Source organism: Panthera tigris, chromosome D4, assembly GCF_018350195.1.
Source record: "Panthera tigris isolate Pti1 chromosome D4, P.tigris_Pti1_mat1.1, whole genome shotgun sequence".
Classification (NCBI taxonomy): Eukaryota; Metazoa; Chordata; class Mammalia; order Carnivora; family Felidae; genus Panthera; species Panthera tigris.
Window position 1 is genome coordinate 73,951,442 of NC_056672.1, and position 21,442 is coordinate 73,972,883.

A 21,442-nucleotide genomic window follows, 5' to 3' on the forward strand; every position below is an offset into this window, starting at 1 on the left:
TATGCCAGGCTCTGTGCCAGGCATTGGCATTATAAGTGAAAAAGCTCAAATCTCTGCCCTTGAAGAGATAAGAGTCTAGTGGAAAATGGACTTTTTTTTAAGTGCCATGAGCACAGTGTGATAGTTGCTATAGCCAAAGGTAATACTGGTGTCCCTGGGTGCAGAGTGAGGGCATCCTAACCAGTTGGGAGGGGAGGAAAGGATTAAGGGAATGCTTCATGGAGGTGGTGGCATTAGAGCTGAGTCTCGGGGCGCCTGGGTGGCTCAGTTGGTTAAGTGTCCTACTTCTGTTCAGGTCATGATCTCACGGTTTGTGGGTTCGAGCCCTACATCGGACTCTGCTGACAGCTCACAGCCTGGAGCCTGCTTTGGATTCTGTGTCTCCCTCTCTCTCTCTCTGTCCCCTCCCCTGGTCATGGTCTGTCTCTCTCTCTCTCTCTCAAAAATAAATAAACATTAAACAAAATTAAAAAAAAATAAAAAGCTGGGTTATTTCAATAGTAAGAAGGGTGGAAGAGAGAATTAGAAATTTCAGGCAAAGGATGTGGCTTTTCAGCTTGAAAGAAGTATTCAGAAGTAAGGCTGGGAAAGAAAATGGAGCCCAATGTGGCAGGAGGGAGTCCCTAGCGATTTGACAGGCAAGCACTGAATGCTTTAGGAGGATGACGCTGGCAGCAGACATGGATAGCCTGGGAACCAAGAGACTAGTTAAGAGCTCACTGCAACATTCAGGCTGCTCTGGGTGGTGGCGGTGGGGACGGAGAAGAGGGATTGCAGGGACATTATAAAGGTCAAGGGACCTGAGGGATTCAGGTATGGGGTATGGTGATGCTCTTAGAGAATCAGTTTAGGGAACTGGACAGTTGTTCCTGGAATCCAAGGTCAGACTGAGCCTTCAAACCATGGGACATCTTAACTAGCAGAGCCCTTAGCATTCAGTGTGGTAGACTGTACGTGGCTACAAATTCTTTGACATTCTTCCCATTGACAGGTGGCAACTGTGTGTCCTCCACTTGAATCTGGCCGGGCTCTGTGGCTACTGGGCCAATAGTCCACCACACCACCGTGCCAGCTTCTGAACTCAGGCCTTATGACTCTGACAGCTTCTTCTTCTCATCTGTTGGATGAGAACAACTTTTGGGGCCCCAGCAGCCCCATGGAGAAGCACACATGGAGCAGTATGAAGTCCCTGGTCAACAGCCCCACACGAGCTCCCAGCCGACAGCCAGCGCCAACTTGCCAACCATGCGAGTGAACCATCTTGGAAGTGGATCCTTCAGCCTCCATGGAGCTTCTTCAGCTGAAAATGCCTGGAGCAGAGATGAGGTGTACCTTACGAGTCTCCCGGATTGCGGATGCGCGGGCAAAATAAATGATTGCTGTTTGTTTAAGCTGCTGAACTTTTGAGCGGACTATCACACAGCAATAGACAGAGGAAAGAAAAAAGCATCTACCAGACAGGTGGCAAGCTAGGGCCAGAGAGCCAAACTTGGGCCATTGCCTTTTTGTTAATAAAATGTTATTGGAACACAGCAATGCCCGCTTGTTCACATATTGCCTTTTTCTGCGGTTGTGCGTCATTGGAAGAGCTGAGTCGTTGGGAACCCCATGGCGCACGAAGCACAAAATATTGACTATCTGGCCCTCTGCAAAGAAAGTTTGCCAAACCCTCAACTAGTATGTCCGAAAGAGGCCCAAGGAAGAGAAGTCACTGCTCAAAGTCTACATTCAAGTTAGAGGCAGAATCAAGACAAAGACCCAGGATTTTTAAATCTCAGTTCTGTGCTATTTACATCATTCCACTAGGATTTATTAAGCATCTACTCCATAGTAGGTGCCGAGCTACTAGGGTGAGGATGATAGGCGTCACAGCTGCTCCCCCAAAGCACATAACCGGTGCAGAAGAGTAAAGAAATGGCCATCTAGAAAAATCTATAGTAGAGAGGAGCACGGCATGTGAGAGAAGGCAGAGCAAGCAAGCACTTTTCATTCCTGCTATGGTGTCTGGGAAGAGTTCCTGCGTGTCTTCCCAGCATCTGCTCCCCCGACTTTTTATGTCAGCACCTTAGGTTTCCCTTAAGAAGCCATTGCCATCCTGCCAATTCATGTGGTTTGAGTGGAGCTGAACTTTCCTTTCAGCTCCAGGCCCGGCCACTGTGCTTTGCTCCGAAATGTCTAGAAGACACAGCTGCCAATGAGATCCCACCCTCAGTCTTATGCTGGATGTTCTAGGACAAAGAGGAGTGCTTTCCTGGAGAGGCTATGCTGGCAGCCCATCCACCTGGAGCCACAGGGACTGTCTCTGCCGCCATATTGGGCGGGCCTGGCCAAGATCGAAGCCCCCGAAGAGGAAAGCAGAACCGGGAGCTGGAGAAAGATTCCTTAGCTATAACTCTGGGCGCTTTCATCAATGCTCAGAAATATCTTTTTTTTCTGAAACCACACAGACTCTGCCACTGTAACTGAACAATTCCAGCGGATATCGTTTTTTTCCCCTAGGCAACCACCACCCAGCCCACCTCTGAACCCTTCCCTTCCCCACGTCATCTCGGGGTGCCTGCTCTCTGCAGCCCCAGCCTCCATCTAGGAGTGCAAATTTCAGAACCAAGAGTGCCAAAGGCACGTCTGAGAGGAGCGGAGCCAACTTTGATAATGAATTCCTGAGCACTGTGTGAGCCATTCCGTGGTTATTCGAAATCCCATTCAATTTTTTTTTCTCTGGTGATAATAAGTGCACTGTTTCTGGTATTGTGTCTGTCAGCCACTAGATGACAGAGGTATTTCCAGACAGGATCTCCATAGACTTGTGGCTCTGGGAATGATGCCTCTTGGGGGGGGAGGGGGCTGCTGGCAGTGCAGGGTGACACATGCGTGCGAGCTTGGAGGAGCTAGAAACAGGAGATCCGCTGCCCTCAGAGGACCTGGCTGAGGTCTGGACCCCATTGTTTTGAGAGATTCTGGCTTCAGAAGGCCTTTTCTTTCCTTTTGAAGTGGGGACTGCCTTCGAATGGGCATCTCCTATACAGGCAGTGGAGCAGATCTGGGTTGGCTCAGATCTTGGACCTCCAGCACCAGCTGCTTCAGAGTTTCATGGAGAGCTTTTGAAAAGTCCAGGTGCCCGTCCCCATCCTCTGCAAGATTCTGAGTCAGTAGGTAAGGGGTAAGCAATCCTGAAGTTGGCAAATCTTTCTGATTCTAGGGGCAGCCATGTTGAGAACCATAGGTATGAGATGTTCAGAGGCCAGAGTCTGACTCTTCCCTCTTCTCGAAGGCCTCTCATTAGTCCCCCAAGGTGTCTCTCCTCCTGGCCTCTCTAGATCCTTCCCAGAGTTACTTTCATGTGATCAGAGGCTGTTGGGAATAATAGTTAAAACCAGCCTTGTAACTTTCCCTTTAAGGAAACCACCTGAGAACCAGACATGTTTCCCAAGATAGTGTTACAAGATCAGGGCTTAACCAGGGTGCAAACCAGAGAGGCTGAACAGGGGAAACTCTTCTGTGTCTCGTCTCACTCTGAATTATGGGGGTGGGTGCTATCCTCCAATTAGCTCACTCAGCCTCCCAAAGCCGACTCAGCAGCAGCCTGTTCTCCATCCTGATAGGTGGGAAGGAGCTGCCCACTGACGGAGGAGAGAAGAGGGGCTTCTTTCGGATCCCCCCCCTCCTGTGTATATGCTTTGGGCCATCAGAGGCCACTTGGAACTTAACGGGTAGGTCACCGGCCTCCAGTGTCTATAAATAAATTTCCGTTCCCTTCCCCGGGGTTGCGGTAAATCTGGATGGTGAGTACTGGCTCTACCTCCAGCCCACCTTCCTCCCTCTGCCCCTGCCCTCAGTATTCCATATACCCACACAACCGCTCGCTTAGAATCAGCTCTTTCCAGTCCGGTGTGTCAGCAAGAGTGAGTGATGGAGCCCACAGGCCATTGTTCAGGGGAGGATGGTGGTGAGTCATGGTGAGAGACTCTTCTCAGACGGTGCTGGAAGACAGAATGATAACACCCTTTGGACCGGCCTCTGAAAATAGAACAGCTGGAGTCTGTGACCATGGGAGGAGAAGTGGTAAGATTCCAGTGTACTGGATGCTTGGGTGCTCTGCCCAGTCAGGTTACCTTCCTTGCAAGACCCTGGCTCCTGGTGTGCCCCTGGGTAATTGGAGAGTGTTGCCGCAGGCCATTTGCGGCGGGCCTTCCAAGACTTGGTGGTTGCAGAAATTTTCGGGATTCCATAGAAACCAAGGACACACCCTACCCAACCTTCATATACACATTTATGTAAAATGGTTCCTATAGTTTCCGGGATTCATGGAACACTCATTCATGGTCTTCTGGCAAAGAGCTACTGGTCTATGGGTTCTATTTGTTCACTAAATCTATGAAACACTCTTCTTCCAAATTCTTCTCTCCATACCTTCCGTAACACCAAACTTTGTTTTGGTTTGGTCTGGTTGTCTTTTACTCACAAACATTTACGGGATGGCTCCAGCAGCTTATGGGAAGGGCCGTATTCCTGGGAGGGGGAAGAGAGGAGGGGCTTGCACCTGGGATGTCGGCAAGAAGGGTGCAGACATTGCAGACTCAGGGGCACTGAGGGGCTGACTGGTCAAGGTTGGCCATTCCAAGCCCAGTGGCTTTCCCCACTTTCCACCCTTCTCCCTGGGATGTAGTAAGTCCCAGGGGTGAGTCACCATATGTCTAAGGCAGCCCGGGCAATGCCGTCCCTCATCGTGAGTGTTTCTGGCCCCAGTTCTGGCCAAAGAGGTCAGAGGGGAGGTGTGCTTGGGGCCCTCCCTTCCTAGAAAAAAGGCAGAGCCTCTGAACGAAAAACCTTGTTGCTTGTGCCAGTTCTTTCTTCAGTGAGATGTTGGTTCGAGGACTTATATATAATTGCTATGGCCATAGTGTGACCTTGAGATGATGCGTGAAAATGGAAAAAGCCGAAAAACAGAAAACAAAACAAAACAAAACAAAAACCCTAGCAACTTAGGAAGGAGGAGCTGTAAGTTAGGAAGAGACTGGGCTCTTGAAGGATTTCATTGATCTTTGACCTGCCCTGGATTCTCGGACTCCTAGTCTTATGAAGTACAGTAGTGTCTGCTTTATTTAAGCCACAGCTGGATGGGTTTCCCGTTATTTGTAGCCAAAAAGCATTCTGAAGGGCTGCAAGTGAACAGTCGCAGGTCTTTAACAGGTCCTGGTCCACCACCAGGGCTCAGAGAAAGAGGGGATCTACTCTAGCTGGAGGTGAAGGATGGATTGAGGAAAGCTGGAAGGAGGTAACAACCTTGGGCCAGGCCAAAAAGATTACCTCTCCTTTCTCTTTCATTAGATTAGATTGCGATTACTGGTGCCTAACACAGGCACGTGCTCAATAAATATTTGTTGAATGAACACATAAATATGTATATGAGCGAATCGGCAATTCAATTTTTAAATGTTTATTTATTTTTGAGAGAGAGCAAGCGGGGAAGGGGCAGAGAGAGGGGGACAGAGGATCCGAAGCAGGCTCTGTGCTGACAGCAGCATGCCCGACATGGGGCTCAAACTCACAGACCGTGAGATCATGACCTGAGCCGAAGTTGGATGCTCAACTGACTGAGCCACCCAGGTGCTCTGGGTAATTCGATTTTTAATGCAGGACCCCAGAGCTCAGTGATGTCCCACCTAATGTTTCTTGGAGGCCTCTGTAGAGTCTCACATATGCTTCCTAAGAGACCTGATTAGCTTCAGCCCTCTTTCCTGTGAGCAGGACTCTGTGGCAGATGTGTTAACAACATCACTTGCCATGATAGTAGATATGTGTCCTCCTCGGAGTATGCAAGTCCCCACAAATATTATTGAGCAAAGATGGAATGGGATAGATCCACACCCTCTCCAAGAGATATAAGAAGGGGACTGAGGGAGGTGGATGTGGTTGGCTTTGTGGACAGTGTAGCATTTGGTCAGGGAGACCCTCTTGTTTCCTCCCTAAGACTAAGACAAGCACAAGGCTTTAGGTGGGATGTTTGCCACAAAGGGCATTGGCATTTTTTTTTAATGTTTATTTATTTTTGAGATAGAGAGAGCACGAGTGGGGGAGATGCAGAGAGAGAGGGGGACAGAGGATCTGAAGCAGGCTCTGTCCTGACAGCAGGGAACCCCATGAGATCATGACTTGAGCCGGAGTCGGTGCTCCACCGACTAAGCCACCCAGGTGCCCAGGGCACTGGCATTTTGTTGCACAATTAGACATCTATTTAGCCAGCTGGTTTGCAAAACTTCTCATCTACTACCTGAGCAAGGAAAAGAAAATCATGAAGAGATGGCAGCGTCAGGAGTGATCAGATAGAGAGGGTGTCAGAAATGTGACCTTGATTTCCTCCTTCCTAGGAGCTAAAGAAGATGGAGTCCACACCTTCACATGAAACACGGTGAGTGGTGCCTGAGGACGTGTGCAACATGGAGCCTTGATGCATCTCAGGGAGACACGTGACCCCAGGATCACTGTCGCTGTTGCTGAGGGGGAAGGGCGATTTTCGATTTGACATCTGCCACTCAGATGTCAAACCCTTTGTCTGAGACTTTGGGTCTTCTAGAGGGGGTTAGAATGAAAACTTGAAATGGCTGTCTCTAATTCTCTGTCAGCAACTGGGTGTCCAATATTTCAGTCTTATTCTGACATTAACTACCCAGAGCTAGACTCCATAAGTTTCAGGGTTCAGTCTCATGAGATTGACTTCCCTTCAGACACCAGTCACAAGTCTGGTGGGTGGGGTGTGCCACCCTCCTGGCACGTAGATATGTTCACCAACCCAGAGGCTCCCAAATCCCACCATGTTGGGGTTTTAATGGAAGTTCCACTTTGTAAGTATGATTGATTAATCATCCATTGGTGATTGAACTCAATCGGCAGCCCCTCTCTCTTTCCCTCTCTTTTTCCAACCTGAGGGGGTCCCAGGCTGAAAGTTCCAACCCTATAATCATATGGCTGGTGTCTTTGGGGACCAGTCTCCATCCAGAAGCTCTTTAGGGGCCCACCAAGCCTCACCTTATTAGCATAAACTCAGCTGTGTTTGAAAAGGGGGCATTATGGATAATACAAGATGTTCCTATCACTCAGGAAATTGCAAGGGTTTTAGGCTCTCTATGCTAGATCCCAAGGACAAAGACCAGACATATTTCTTATTATACCACAGTTTGACCAAATATTTATTAAGGAGTCTCAACTTTGTTGGAATATGAATAGGATGAATGGAACCCTTTTGAGAATAAGAGGGGTCACATTAACCAGGACTACCCTGGGTACATTGGAGTGTTTGGTAACCTTAATATTTTTTTTTTTTAACATTTATTCATTTTTTGAGAGACAGGGAAAGACAGAGTATGAGTGGGGGAGGAGCAGAGAGAGAGGGAGACACAGAATCCAAAGCAGGCTCCGGGCTCTGAACTGATAGCACAAAGCCCGATGTGGGGCTGGAGTCCACAAACTGTGAGATCATGACCTGAGCCGAAGTCGGACGTTCAACTAACCGAGCCATCCAGGTGCCCCAGGGATGTGTGGTAACCTTAATACAGAAACAGCTTTATTTCTTCCAGTAGGAGCTTAAAAACTGCCGTATACCTCTCCTTCCCTTCCTCTCTTCCCCTTTCCCATTGAGTGGTGGTCCCATGATTTCACTTTCTGTGAGATTCTTCACTTTTACCCTCTCCTTGGGTCAAAGCCATCCATGGCACACCGGCCTCTGAAGGTACAGGGACACTGGACCCCCTGAACCCTCATAGCAGCCTGGGTGGGGTCTGGGGTAGTCAGATCTCCTCGCCAGTTGCCTTGGGCCACGAGTGATTAATAAATATCTTTTTCTGTAAGGTTTGGAAGCGCTTCTTTAGGTCATTAGTAGGGTCTCATTTTGGTGTTTAAGATACACTCTTGTTCACGTAATTAACTCCCTCCAATTCCAAATGCAATGAAAAACTCTCCTGCTTTTTCACAGGCGGGTTCAGGAACTCCCTCCGAGAGACAGAGCCATGGGCTTGTCAGGCAGGGGTAGCCCTGGATCTCAGCTTGCCATCCCCCCACCCCACCCCGTCTGGAGACAAACCCTTCACCGCCGAGCGGAGCACGGCAAGACTGCATCTGTGCCACAGAGAATGTGGGAGACCCGCGTTCCCTGGAATGTGCTTCACTCAAGAGCATTGTTCGGGGGGTGCTCTCTCTCCTAGGAAGCTCCTTGGGGACCCACTGCCAGTACAGTCAGTTCTGCCGTCACATTATGTGTGCTCCTGAAAATCCCGGTGCTATAAAAGGCAGTGCAAGTGCAAACCCCAGGGCCAGTGGCGAAAATGGGCTTAGGGCCCAATGCTCAAAAGCTTTTGCAGGGACACATTAATAAAAAGAAAGGAACCTGATAGAAATGATGTCACAGTCTTGCATATATTACGTTGTTAAGAAATACATGAATGCCACACGACGCATGGCCCCTTACCTTGAGGAAGACCTGAAGTTGGCTTATACAAGTGAGGGAAAGCTTGCGAGTAATGGTCAAGTGGTGGGAGGGGGTTATCTGAAGCCAGAGGGGCAGCTGTAACCCTGATCTGGGGGAGAGCTGAGGCAGCTGGCGATGTTTGAAGCATATGCTTGCGTGCATTTTGTGTAATCCTGCCGACAGTGTTGAATTTAACTGGAGTCCTATGGTGCTGGAAAACAGGGATGACGAGAGAACCCCCTTCTCCTTTCAGTGTTCCAGAAACAGCTCACTGCAAAGAACCACCCTCCTCATGTGACTTAGAGAAGACTCCCGGATGACCCTTTGTTAACCTGCGGCAAGGCCAGACACAGACCCTCCAAATTCCCTTTTTTTTTTTTTTTTACTTTAGAAATGATTAGCTGAGTTGTTTTGTCCCACTGATCCATTGGAACAAAATGCTTGTTACCCAAACTTGGGTTAAGCTTTCTCTCCTTCCCCTAGGTGTCTGAGCTTTGTTGGTCCACCCTCAAAAAGTGGAATCCTCTGAACTACTCTGTCTGATCATGCCCTTCTCTCCATGGTTGGTTCTTTCAGGCCTTGATTAATTCTCTCCATAAAAGAAAAATCCTGGGGCGCCTGGGTGGCTCAGTTGGCTGAGTGTCCGACTTCGGCTCAGGTCATGATCTCACGGTCCGTGAGTTCGAGCCCCGCGTCGGGCTCTGTGCTGACAGCTCAGAGCCTGGAGCCTGTTTCAGATTCTGTGTCTCCCTCTCTGACCCTCCCCCGTTCATGCTCTGTCTCTCTCTGCCTCAAAAATAAACGTTAAAAAAAAAAAAAATTAAAAAAAAAAAGAAAAATCCTTTCGCTTAATCTTTTTTTTCTAATTTTTAAAAAATATTTATTTATTTTTGAAGAGAGAGAGAGGGACAGAGCAGGATCAGGGGAGGGGCAGAGAGAGAGGGAGACACAGAATCGGAAGCAGGCTTTAGGCTCTGAGCTATTAGCAGAGAGCCCGACTCGGGACTCGAACTCACGAACTGTGATCATGACCTGAGCCAGAGTCAGATGCCTAACCAGCTGAGCCACCCAGGTGCCCCTCACTTAATTTTTGAAAGCATCGCAGATCTCCCAGTGGGAGAATTTTTCCTACTGTAGTTGTCCGTCTGCCACCGTTGCAAAAACCTATCAAATAAAGCGTCTCCTTGTCTCGGTCCAGATTTGTGTTTTATTTGACACTACGAAGTTGGTTCAGGATGGTTCTGCTTGCACCTAGCGTTTCTTGTGGATGAAATAAACATCTGTATTATGCTTAGATTATTCTCCAGTGCATCCATGGCATAGGAACAAATTCACATTTCAAAACAAGTGTTAAAGCTGAACTCACTACAGATGTCTGGCCCAGACATTCTGAATCTCAACAGTGGAGGCAGCTTATTCACACACTGGGGTCCCAGTTATGTGATAGTCTTTTAAACTTATGGAAAGATTGTGGTAATACTTTACAATTGTTTAACATTTATTCATTTTTGAGAGACAGAGCATGAGAGGGGGAGGAGCAGAGAGAGAGAGGGAGACACAGAATCTGAAACAGGCTACAGGCTCTGAGCTGTCAGCACAGAGCCTGACTCGAGGTTCTAACCCACAAACCACAAGATCATGACCTGAGCTGAAGTTGGATGCCTAACCGACTGAGCCCCCCAGGTGCCCCAGATTTTGGTAATACTTTAGATTCTTCGCAAAAATCCATGATATTTCCATTCTCTCCCACTCTCATCTTTATCTTCAAGTAAAGCCTTTCTGTACAGGGCTTCTTCCTAGAATTGACCTCATAGTCATGAAAATCACAGAATTTCAAGGTGAGAAGGGATTTAAAAATCTCTTGGTCCAAGACCTTTATCTTATGAAGAAGGAAAATGTTATTGCTGATGGTGAGCTCCTTGGGTCAGTTCCAAGGCTAGTTTCATATCTGAGACCCTCATGCTTAGCTCAGGACCTGGTATGATCAGGTGCTCAAGAGGAATCAAAATTAATGACAAACCCAAAGGGAAGTTTGAAGGAAAGGCATCAAGGCAGGCACCTTACTTGATGGTCTGTTGAATGACACCAATTGACCAAAGGCTCTTCTTCCTTCTAAAACCAACCCAAAATTGTTCTCATTCCCACTCTCTAGGTGTTCCCTAAACCATCAGAAATATAGAGGCAATTTTGTTCTCAGGGAAGACTGAATCGAACTTTTTCTATTTTTCCTAGTTGATGGTTTTTGCCCATATCACAGTAGATGATGTGGATTATAAATGGCCAGACTGCATACTCTAAAATGTGACTCCTCTGGGAGTTTTTAATCTATCCGAGACACAGACAAACACAGCAGGGAAAAGTGAAAATATCTCTGCTTCATTAGTGGATATTTATGAGCTTGTCTAGGGTCGCCATGGTGACCAGAAGACAGGAACTACTTGTAGATGCCAGTACCTGTAGAAGATCTCAGGTAAGGGATGAAGCTATTACTGACCATGAACTATGGACCAGGTTGCTTAGCGTCTATTTATTTAATCCTCACACATACCTACAAGGATGTTAGTATTACCCCATTTAACACTGAGAAAACTGAGGCTCAGAGGCACTAGGCCATTTGCTGAAGACCACACAGATCTGAACTTGGCACCACCTAGCCCTGACGTCTGTGTGAATTGCACTTCCTAGAACTGTGAGCATCACCATACTTTGACTCAGGTGGTGGAAGCTGGCATGAAACTGCACAGAGACATGCATGTACCCAGGAAAGTGCATCACTGGGGCTGGTGGAGCCACCACCAGCCTCGCTCAGGATGCCACAGGCCACCACTCACGGGATCTAGCTCCTCTGTTGCTGTTTCCTTTTTCCCCCTTTTGTTTCTTTCTTCTCTGCTCCCTGAGAAAAAGAATCCAGTTGCTTTGCTTAGTCATAATCATGCACACAGTGGAGTTCTGGCCCACAGTTGGTGGCTATCTTGGATCAAGGCTCAATCCTTGTCTCATCAGTTGAACCTGATGGTTAGTGTGGGTTCTCTGGGAAGCAGACCTTGAAGCAATGATTTAAGCCCAAGATTTCATTGGGAAGGTGCAGGGGGCAGATTGGTAGGGGAATACAGAAGTGACGCAAGGAAGGGGAGGAACATTATTGAGCCAATGATTGTCGTGGGAGACTATCGTTAATTCCCTAGGGAAAATCCAACACAAAACATTTGCCCCAGAATTATTCCACTCAAAGGTCGAGAGAAAACAGATATCCATACACCAACTCCCTAGTGCCACTGGGTGAGGGTTGCTCCCTGGGGATGTCAATTCCTGGTCACTTTCAGCTGGCTCTGCACATCGGAAGAAGGGGGTTAGAAAAAGTCTTCAGGCTGAGACATGCAGATACTGACTGCTGGAAATGGGCTAGAGCCCTCTAAAAGGTCACAGGAAACTGGATGGGGCAATGACAGCTGCTGCTACATCAGGGTTGCAGGGTTATGTGAGCAAAAGCATGACGACCTGTGTGCAAGGGTCTGCCTTCTGGCCACTTGGCTCATAAGTGAGCTGAGAGAGTGGCAGACACAGTGTGATCGGGCATCTTCTTGTAGACAAGACCTCTCCTTTCAGAAGACCAGACTGCCTTCCCAACGTAGCCCATAATAACAGGCCAACGTTTTGGGGCACCTGGGTGGCTCAGTTGGTTGTGTCCAACTTCAGCTCAGGTCATGATCTCGTGCTCTGTGAGTTCAAGCCCTGCATCAGGCTCTGTGCTGACTGCTGACAGCTCAGAGCCTGGAGCCTGCTACAGATTCTGTGTCTCCCTCTCTCTCTGCCCCTCCCCTGTTCACGCTCTCTCTCTCTCTCAAAAATAAATAAAGATTAAAAAAAATAAAACGCCAACACTTCCTGCATTATCTCATTGACCACCCAACCCCACCCCTGCAACATTCCTGTAGGGTAGGACTATTATTTTCATTTTACAGAAGACAAAAGCGAGGCTAAGAAAACAGAGATAATAACGCCTCTCTGAAGATATCACTTTCGAAAGCTGTTGTATAGAAAATGGTGGGGATAACAATTTACTTAAGAGGTAATTGTGTATTGCTCCTGGCAGATTTATCCATCCCACGATCTAGAGCCCCACAAAGTGCTTTGCACGGAGAAGATGCTCAATGAATGGTATGTTCGACTGAAGTTCTGGTTTATGAATGTATTTCCTGGAAAGATCTTGTCAGAGACAAAAATGCACAGGGGAATTATGGAGATATTTTTGTTCAGGTTATCACAGCAGGGAGAGGCATCCAGGTGTGAAGGTCAAGGTATGTTGGCAGGGTGGCTTTACCTTAGACTTATAGGGAGGAGCAACACAAGTTCCAGGTAGGGTGATGTGGAGCTAGAATTGTTTTGCAATCAGAGGAAGTCTCAGCTAGCTGAACAGGAAGTGTTTATTTCTGTGTCTGGCTGGTTTTGGAGGGACAAACAATTCTAATCTTTTTTTTTTTAATTTTTTAATGTTTATTTATTTTTGAGAGAGAGACAGAGACAGAGCATGAGCAGGGGAGGGGCAGAGAGAGAGAGAGAGAGAGAGGGAGACACAGAATCGGATTCAGGCTCCAGGCTCTGAGCCATCAGCACAGAGCCCGACACAGGGCTCGGACTCACCAGTGGTGAGATCGTGACCTGAGCTGAAGTCGGACACTCAACCAACTGAGCCACCCAGGTGCCCCAAAACAATTCTAATCTTAATCGCTCGTGAGGCAAAGAATGGGAAGTCCAGGGTTGTCGGTGGTTGGTTTTGTTAAGTAAACAAGAAAGTCATCTGTGAATTTGTGGTAGTCATGACAACGAGTGTCCAGGGAGCCTTATCTAAATTGTATGGGAAAGGGGCGCCTGGGTGGCTCAGTCAATTAAGCGTCTGGTTTTGGCTCAAGTCATGATCTTGAGGTTCGTGAGTTCAAGCTCCCTGTTGGGCTCTGCGCTCACAGCTCAGAGCCTGGAGCCTGCTTTGGTGTCTGTGTCTCCCTCTCTCTCTCTGCCCCTCCCCTGCTTACACTCTGTCTCTCTGTCTCTCTCTCAAAAATAAATAAACATTAAAATAAATAAATAGATAAATAAATTGTATGGGGAAGAGTGGTCCTTTTGGGTAAGTCATTTCTAGGAACACACAAAGATGGGGGATTTTAGAAAACAAAGGTTAGGGAGACTTTTGAACTGTTGCTGTTTTCCAGGATCACAGGACTCAGAGAAAGTTTAACATTGTCAATTTCATTAAAAAAGATATAAAAATTAAGCTATATTTAATTATATATTATGCCTCACTTGTTTAAAAGATAAAAAGAGGGGCACCTGGCTGGCTCAGTCAGTGGAATATGTGACTCTTGATCTTGGGGTCGTGAGTTTGAGCCCCATATTGGTTGTAGAGATTACTTAAAAATAAAATCTTAGGGGCACCTGGCTGACTCAGTTGATTAAGCATCCGACTCTTGATTTCAGTTCAGGTCATGATCTCACAGTCTGTGAGATTGAGCCCCACACTAGGCTCTCTGTCGACAGTGTGGAGTCTGCTTAGGATTCTCTCTCTCCCTGTCTCCCTTTGCCCCTCCCTGGCTCGTGCTCTGTCTCTTCTCTCTCTCTTAAAAAATAAAATAAACATTAAATTAAAAAAACATTAAAAATGATAAAAAAATAAAAACAGTAACTACTCACACATACACACACAGATGGAGCAAGAGCAATTTTTTTTCCAAAGACAAATGCATCCTTGTCGCCTCTCTGCTGGCCTCCCACTGTTTTCCAGATAAAGATGGAAGTTCTTAGCAAGACCTCCAGGCCCTACATGATCTGGCCCCTGTCTGCCCCTCTGGACTCATCTCTGGGCCTTCTTACCTCTCTATCTGGGCATTCCAGTCTCCATTGCTCTTTCTGGAATTTTCCATGCTCTCTTTTGTCTAAAAACTGTTGCCCAAGTTGTTTTCTCTGCCTCAAAAACTCTCCACCCCTCCTGACTTCAACCCCACCCGGGTTTAGACACTTCAAGCTTTTCTGGTTACCTTTACCTTTTCAGTACAGACTAGGTTCCTTAGTTAAAAGTTGCCAGAGATCCATCAACCACCAGAAGTTTATCAACCACTTTGAAGCAACTATCTTCATTTGAATGTCATCTAGAATATGTAAAAAGTGGTAAATAAATGTACCTTCCATGATACATGTGCAATAAGAACTCCTATGCCTTTGATGTATTTTCACCTCAAGGTTATCAACTGTGTGTCTGACAAGTACAATTAAATAAATCTGTAATCTATCGAAATTTTTGGTTATAAACATTGTTAACAGAAATGGTTTCACAAACACAACATGTAAAGCGCTATTACATTTTGAGCATAACTACTTTAGTGAATAGTTATTCTTTTAAAAAAACAAAAAACAAAACAAAAATCCCTGGAGGTCAAAATTCTTTTCCTTTAGAGCAGCACCAATGGAAATACAATGTGAGCCACACGTGTGATATTAAATGTTCCTCTTGGCAAATTTGAAAAAGTAAAAAGAAAAGGTGAAATTCAATGTTTTCGTTTTTTTAATTTAAAAAGTTTTTTTTTTAATTTTTTTAATGTTTATTTATTTTTAAGAGAGAGAGTGAGACAGAGTGTGAGCAGGGGAGGGCCAGAGAGAGAGGGAGACACAGAATCCGAAGCAGGCTCCAGGCTCTGAGCTGTCAGCCCAGAGCCCGATGCGGGGCTCGAATTCACAGACTGCGAGATCGTGACCTGAGCCAAAGTCGGACGCTTAACCGACTGAGCCACCCAGGCGCCCCTTATTTAAAAAGTTTTAATTGCGGTGAAATACACATAAAACATACTATCCTAGCCATTTTCAAGTGCACAGCCCAGTGGTGTTGAGTACGTTCACACTGTTGTGCAGTCAATCCCCAGACCTGTTTCATTCTGCAAAACCCAAACTGTCGACCCGTTAAACCACACCCCATTCTCCTCTCCCCCAGTCTCTGGCAACTACCATTCTACTTTCTGTCTCTAGGAGTTTGACGACTCTACGTACCTCCCATAAATGGAATCATACAGTATCTGTCTTTTTTACTGACTTATTTCACTCAATAATGTCCTCAAGCCTCGCCCACGTTGTGGCAGGTGTCAGCATTTCTTTCCTTTGTATGGTTTGTTCTTCCCTTCAGGGACACCTGGGTTTCTTCCACATTGCGGCTATTATGAGTAGTGCTATGAACATGGATGTGCAAATATTTCTTCAAGACCCTGCTTTGGGGTTATCTGCCCAGAAACAGAACTGCTGGATCACATGACAATTTCACTTTTCATTTTTTGACAAACTACCATACTATTTTCCACAGCAGCTGCACCATTTTATATCCCCACCAACATCACACATGGGTTCTCATTTCTTTTCATCCTTGCTAACACTCATTTTTTATAGTAGCCTCCCTAATGGGTATAAGGTGGTGAAATTAATTTTAATAAGACATTTTATTTATCCCAGTGTATTTGAAATATTATAGAGTCTACCATCAATAAAAAAATTATTAACGAGGTATTTTACATTTTTTGGTGCAAAGCCTGAGATGTGTTACATATTTTATTCTGAGAGCATATTTCAATTCAGACTAGCCACATTTCACTGTCGGTTAAGCAACTCTTGATTTTGGCTGTCACAAGCTCACGTTCGTGGATTCGAGCCCCCATTGAGCTCTGCACTCACAGCACGGAGCCTGCTTCAGATCCTCTGTCTCCCTTTCTCTGCCCCTCCCCCTCTCAAAAAGAAATAAATGTTAAAAAATATATTTAATTAAAAAAAAAAGACTAGCCATATTTCAATTTCCCTATAGCCACATGTGGCTAGTGTCTCCCATATTGGATAGCCTGACTGCGGAGCATCTAACTCAGTTAAATATTATGTATTCATTGGTGGGCATTTTTGTCTGGCTGTCTCCCTCATTAACTCCAAGCTCCAGGAGGACAAAGAATGTGTCTGTTTTGCTCATATACGGTAGCTTGCTGAAGGCTGGCACAAACCAGGTGCTCAATAAACACTTTTTAATAAATGAATGAATTAATGAAGAGTGTCTCTATTAATATCTTTTTGTCCTGACTTTGTTCAGACTCATTTGTAGTTAATTTCTAGGAATAATTTGCAATGCTTTGTTCCTTGACCTGCTTTCCAGGCCTGCTTCTTAGCTCCTGGGAAAGCAGAGAAATAAATGTTACCCAGGCAGATCCTAGATCTGTGTCTGTGAAGAGATGGAAATAGTAAGCAAATGCTTTTGTAAGGGAGGATAAATATCTTTCTTCTACCCAACTTAGGTTTTTGGCTGGGTCTTTATAACAAAAGACAGATTTACAAGAGAAAAGCATCCAAATTTATTTAAGGTAAGTTCTATGTGACATGGGAGCCTTCATAAGGAAATGAAGACCAGAGGAAGTGCTTCAAACTGAGTATTTTTACACTTGTTTGATGAAGTGTGGGAAGTCATGGAAAATGTGTTAGGACAAAAGGGGTATGAGCTAAGAGGAGGAAACTTGAGGAAACTTAGCAAGGCCTGTTTGTCCTGATTTCTCTTGAACCCTCTTGGGGTCCTTGCAGATAAGGATGTTCCTTTCCTCTGGAAATAGGGAAGGCATTTTTTACATGAGAGTCTCATGACCTGCTTTAAGGGAAGGCCAAAGAATCCTTCCTGAACATGCTGATTCTCAAATTCTTTCAGTTTAAAATAGTCAATATGTCCAGGTGCCATATTTTTGGTTGATGTATCCTGAACCCTGTAACTATTCCAGCAATACACAGCACCTGGGTTCACTGGAGGATAAATATTCTCTCTATAACACCAGTAAAATTTGAGAATAGAATCTTAGTTTCTTTAGGATTATTTTCTTTAAATTTTTTTTAAATGTTTTTATTTATTTTTGAGACAGAGAGAGACAGAGCATGAGCAGGGGAGGGGCAGAGAGAGAAGGAGACACAGAATCTGAAGCAGTCTCCAGGCTCTGAGCTGTCAGCACAGAGCCTGACGTGGGGCTCAAACTCATGGACTGTGAGATCATGACCTGAGCTGAAGTTGGATGCTTAATTGACTGAGCCACCCAGACGCCCCACTTTAAATTTTTTTTTAATGTTTATTTATTCTGAGAGAAAGAGAGCATGAGTGGGGTAGGTCCAGAGACAGAAGGAAAGAGAGAGAATTCCAAGCACCTGTCAGTGCAGGGCCAATGTGGGGTTCCTGTGAGATCATGGTGTGAGCTGAAATCAAGGGTCAGACACTTAACCAACTGAGGCACCCAGGCACCCCTAGAATTATTTTCAGTGTAAATCAAGGAAGAGTAAGGGTTAACTATTAGTCATCAACATTCCAAGGTGGAAAATGTATATGCAGAGACCAAGAACCTGTCTCATAGGAGGCCCTATGTGGGAGTGGAGGTAGGGTGGGGCATTTAGTTCCTTTATGAGTTTCCCATGAGGCAAGTCAGGCCCCCCACCCTGGATTTTGTTACAGGACTACTAGTTGGCCACATGGAGCCTTTGAATGAATTAGAGAAAGGTGCTCTCTCTGGGGAGAGTGGGTGGAGCATGAGCTGGTTTTTAGCATAGTCTCACTTCCTTGTGCGGTGAACAACCTGTTCAGCCATAAGCACTGGTCCTGCAAAGACTCTCTAGAGCAGTCACTTTCTCTGAGGTGAACTTCCATTAACTAAGTACACCAGGTTGATAGATAAAAACATAAGGCTCACTGATTACCTTTCTTTGAGAAGTCACGGTCACAAGGAGTCAGATACCTATGTTATTATGAATAGTGAGTACATTCAAAGCTAGTTCCGTGAATTAACGAGTTCAACTCTCACAATAACCCTATTATACTATCATTAACTCCATTTTTAACTGAGGAGTCTGAGGCTCACAGATAAATGTCAGAGCTGGGATTTGAACCCAACTGTCTAGTTTCCTTAGGCAAGGCAATGAGAGGTCACACTTCCCTTGTTGCTGACTTGGGACCCGTATAGGTCATTATTGCTCCTTCACCTTGTTTCTGACTTGTGTTTGAACAGCCACATATCAGAATGGGCACAGTCTTTTCTTAGATGTGCTGATACATTTCAGGTGCCTGGGTGGCTCAGTCGGTTGAACGTAGACTCTTGGTTTCAGCTCAGGTCATGATCCCAGGATCGTGGGATCGAACCTAGTGTGAGGCTATGCACTGAGTGTGAAGCCTGGTTAAGATTCTCTCTGTCTGTCTCTCTCTTTCCCTCTGCCCCTCTCCCCCACTTGCTTTCTCTCTCTCAAATAAATAAAATGGAAAAAAAAAAAAAAGATGTGATAATACAGCCGCACATCAGGGGTTCAAAGCCTGGGATCCACTCTGTGTCCCTCAGCTGACTTTGTGAATCTTCGCTCTGGACTGCTGGCTCAAGACTTCAGGGTTTCCTCTGGAGGGCAATTGCTTCACCCTCATTTCCTAGTTATTTCAGGACATCTCCCCAGAGTACCCAAGTTCTGACAACAAACACCCACTCAGATAACCAGAAAACATACACTAGTCTGAAAATTTCAGTGGATGGATTGTCTAGTACTGTTCTCTTTATACAATAAACTTTTGAAATGTTGCAAGCAAAAAAAATTCTGGAATGTGTAGAAATTTCGATGCTTTCAGGAAGCTGGCTGTTAGAGGAACCCTCATGTGAAGGCTTTTGTTAAGTGGAGGACCAGATTTGTAAATCAATTACCCCCTAGCCAGATAAAAACAACAGCTTCCATCTCCTGGCATTGATGACAGACTAGAAACCGTGCAAAAGCTTCACCTCCAACATTATCATCATTTCTCTCTCTTTGTAACAGCTTTATTGTGACATAATTCACACACTGTACCATTTACCGTTTTAAAGTAGACAATTTGGTATTTTGAGTATATTCACAAGGGTGTGCAGCTGTCCACTACCTCATTCCATAACATTTCCATGATCCCAAAAAAGAACCCCCTTGCCAGTGAGCCCTCACTCCTTGTTCCCTCTCCCCCCTCCCCCCGCACCCCCCCCCCACCAGCTCCTGGGTAGCCACTAACCTACTTTCTGTCTCTGTAAGATTTGTCTATTCTGAACACTTCAGATAAGCAGACCTGCACAATATGTGGTCTTTTGTGCCCAGATCCTTTCACTTAGCATGTTACTAAGGTCGACCCATATTGCAGCATGTATCAGTACTTTACTCCTTTTTATGATCAAATAATATTCCATCGATGGGTAAGCCACATTTTGTTTACCTCCTCGTCACTTGATAGGCATCTGGGTTATTTCCACTTTTTGGCTACCACCATCTCTTAATCCTCTTGCCACCCTTAGAAGCATGTATTGTCCTCTGTTGATTCAATGAATTACATTTTCCTAGAACACTGAAAATGACAAATCTTTCCAGGAAATCAATGACTGGACTTAAAGTCCCAGAGACCAGTCAAATGCTGGTTCTTAGATGTTCTGGATTTTAGCTTTCTTTCCAACCCTATCTCTAACGTTAATCCAGTGAACAATGTCCTGAACCATGAATCCAGCTCCTCCTAGAGTGCAGAGATGCTTCTATCAAAAAGTTCTGGCGTTATTTTATGTTCCCAGTGCTTGGTGGCTCCAGGAGACCATCTGGTCCTTCCCACAGCCCACGAGATTCCTGTAGAGCACAGTGGATCAGATGTTCCACTTTGCAGGCCTGGTTGGATTCAAATATCCCATCTGATCCCATCTGACAGTTAATAGGGGAGTGACTTTGGGCAAGTTACTTAACCTCCCTGAGCTTCAGTCTGGTTATAGAAAGGGGTTAATAACATTACTTTAGAGTTGCTGTCAGAACCAGTCAAGTGTTAGGGCAATACCCGTCATGTTGTAAACTCAACTACTGGCTTCCTAACTACCGATTTGTGGTGGGAGGTATCTCTGTGCCAAGTTGTGCCCACCAAATCCAGACATGCTGGTTCTTTTCCACTAATCAACCCTAACTCCTCTTCCCACCCCCAACCCACCACCCAATTCTTTCCTGGTTAACTTCTCACTCTTTTGATATCATTCTAATGTTTTTTTTTTAACGTTTATTTATTATTGAGAAACAGAGACAGAGCATGAGCATGGGAGGGGCGGGGGAAGACACAGAATCTGAAGCAGGCTCCAGGCTCTGAGCTGTTAGCACAAAGCGGGAGGTGGGGCTTGAACTCACAAACCGTGAGACCATGACCTGAGCCAAAGTCGGAAGCTTAGCCAACTGGGCCAGCAAGGCGCCCCTCTGATCTCATTTTAAATGCCACTTCCTTGGAAAGCCCTCATGCCCCTCTTCTTAGAGCACTTTTCATTACTGTATCAGTTTGCCATTTCCTATTTATTTTAATGTTTTTTTTTTTGTTCATCAATGTGCATTCCACCAGGGACTCTGTTTGACTCTCTAGTTCCTCAGTACGTACAGTGGTCTAGGATCATGGCAGGCATTCATCAAATATTTATGGCAAATAGTCCACCTCGTTCTTTGAGCTGAGGTTCAGACAGGAGGAAAGCATCCTTCTCCAAATCACAGAGCGTAAGTGGCATATCTGTCCCCATGTGTCCCTATTCCCAATCCGCACTCTATCCCCTGAGCCTGGTAAGAATTTTTCTAACGTGCCCCCTAATATATTTGAGTGCCAAAGAAAATTCCAGAAAGGGGAGAGTAAAGAAGAGTGCAAAATAAGGGAACCTCTTTGTGTTTGGCTTGGCTCTTCCTCTCCCGACCTTAAGGCGCGTATATTGTAAAGCGAGGGATTATAGCAAAAACGACATACCGGGGCAGCTACCACAACCGAACTAGCGAAGGAACAGCCACGCAAGGAGCGGGGGCGCTGAGAGGAGGAAGGGGGTGAAGACAGAAGACAGATTCTGCGCAGGCGCAGCCGAGACATTCCACTCTTCCTCCCCTCGCCCCTCCCTTCCCGGTCCAGTCACCAGACGCCTTGTGCAGTCAGCTGACGCGGCGCTACGG

The 21,442-nt window shown here is 45.9% G+C and overlaps 1 long non-coding RNA gene across 1 annotated transcript; it reads right to left on the reverse strand.

The window, feature by feature from the left end:
- Window positions 1-431: 431 nt before the first annotated feature.
- On the reverse strand, window positions 432-21,389 carry LOC122233188. Its single transcript, XR_006210686.1, has 3 exons — window positions 21,246-21,389; window positions 3,853-3,980; window positions 432-3,351 (listed from the first exon to the last, which is right to left on the reverse strand). It is a non-coding gene; the product is annotated as an uncharacterized LOC122233188 (long non-coding RNA).
- Window positions 21,390-21,442: the final 53 nt, after the last annotated feature.